Raw genomic sequence first — 2073 nt, 5'->3', positions numbered from 1 at the left:
GAAACCTCCTCTAACAAGGCATGGTCCTGTCAAAGGGTGACACATTTTTCGCTCGGGCATGCCATGTTGGCATGAGAAATAATCTCAAGAGCATCCTATTTAACCAAAAATGTTTCCATTCCAAATTACTCAACGTATTCAATAATCTCATGACATGCAACTTTGTTGCATCCTACACAAATATTCTGTCTTCGGTTGCTAGAACTCATTAAGAGTTGTCTCGAGTGTCCGATCACTGATATGTTCAATGTTCTGCCTTCAAATGATTGGACTCCTGGTTGCTCCATTAGTTTCTCTGCGCCCTGAACTGTGCATATAGCAGGGAGTTAGGTTAACAAAATTTACAGCATCCAAGGACAGCTACCAGCCATAATTAAAACCTAACAGTTAGCCATAATGTCACATTACAAGACAAACCATTTGTGACATTGGTAAAATTGATGATTGTGTAGGTCCAATGCAGAGTGGTATCATCGATAGTCTTGTGCAGAATGGGACCAATGATGATGAACGACTTGAAAGAAAATGATGCCTCAAAATGTGTGCCAACACATCTAAAAAATATGTAAACTACAAAGATGACACAACGTGGTTTAGCTTTGCAACGGGAGAAAGATATCACACGTCCCTAGTCCAATAGGCAAACCATTGTAAAAATAGTAGCTAGTCCATAATTATTTAGTAAAATACTAACTGGCCAATTCCTTTGCAAAGAAATTAACAGGTTAATTCTTCATATCTTGTTAATAATTCTGACCTACAAAGAAAACATGTTGCTCTTGTTTTCAACACGAAGTTACGTACCGGTACAAAGCACCCCTATGCATGTCCCAAAAGAACAATGCCCTATGGCGACATGGGAAATAACATGCGCCATAATGTAATTTACTTAATAATTAAGCACACCAGTCATCAGGGCATCAAAGAGAAGGCAAGAGAGATTTTTAGCTTATCTGCATCAGTACAGCTACACTAAAAGTGGCAATAACAAAGTATTTCAGCATTTAGGTTAGTATCTTGAAAAGGCCTTGCTTTTGACCTGGTGCTCCAATGCGTCTTTCATGGACTAAAAGAAACAAGAAGCCCATGATGAAAACACCCAGCAACACACAACTATTAAAGGGCCTATGGACTGATTCACAGAAGAGAAAATGTCGGACGTACTTTGTTTCCATGAGGGCCCTGCCGAATCAGCAAATGTCGGACGTACGGCGAACTCTGGCTGAGCGCACCGCTGAACACCATCTCCATTGTCTCCATGAGGGCCGTGCCGAATCAGAATTCTTGCAGTATCTCCAACCATGAGAATTCAACAGAAGCTGTGATGCAGATCCATCAACATCTAACTGAGTGGTTGAGGATTCGACATGTCATGATGATTTCTTATGGACATCATGATGAATAGTGATATCCATGCTATCGGTTAACAGTAGAAAAATATATTTTGAACCAAATACCTGCAATTATAAGAAAATTCGACCATGTTTAATAAAACAAATAAACAACTTCCAAAAATTTCTCAAAATTGTGGTTAATTAAATTCTGGGCATATGCTACCCCAACTAAATTCTATGGCCAAATGCAAGTGCAGAATTGGTGAAACAAATTAATTCCTACATTTTCACCACTAAACAAATCACAATTAGTCACACTGATCACACTCATACCCCTGGGTAGCTATCCAAACTGAATCTCCGGTCAGTTAATCACCAGAATTTACCAATTAAGAATTCAAAACACACTCACGCTCTCATTACTCCATGTTTGACGTGTAATAATAGTCATGATAAAAGACTTGGAATTTGCAGAGTAACATATTTCCCTTCTCGCCTACAAACACACTCATCCAAGAATTAATAGCTTAAATACCAAACTGGAGTGTGCGTAGACCTAGCTGGTCTAATTGATGGGCTGAAGCCAAATGCCAGTGCGTTGACACGAAATCATAAAATATAGACACAATGATCAAATTATTCTTTTAATTCAAAAATATGTTATAAGCATGATGGCATCTGGTTTCCATCATACAACGACAAATACTTGTGCATTGGTATAGGTCTTCAATAAATAAAG

At 38.5% G+C, this 2073-nt stretch overlaps 1 long non-coding RNA gene across 1 annotated transcript; it reads right to left on the bottom strand.

The window, feature by feature from the left end:
• Positions 1-29: 29 nt before the first annotated feature.
• On the bottom strand, positions 30-2052 carry LOC123177412 (uncharacterized). Its single transcript, XR_006488927.1, has 2 exons — positions 1165-2052; positions 30-307 (listed from the first exon to the last, which is right to left on the bottom strand). It is a non-coding gene; the product is annotated as an uncharacterized lncRNA (long non-coding RNA).
• Positions 2053-2073: the final 21 nt, after the last annotated feature.

The sequence above is a fragment of the Triticum aestivum genome, unplaced genomic scaffold (genome assembly GCF_018294505.1).
Source record: "Triticum aestivum cultivar Chinese Spring unplaced genomic scaffold, IWGSC CS RefSeq v2.1 scaffold68816, whole genome shotgun sequence".
NCBI lineage: Eukaryota > Viridiplantae > Streptophyta > Magnoliopsida > Poales > Poaceae > Triticum > Triticum aestivum.
This window is presented reverse-complemented; position numbering and strand designations above follow the sequence as displayed.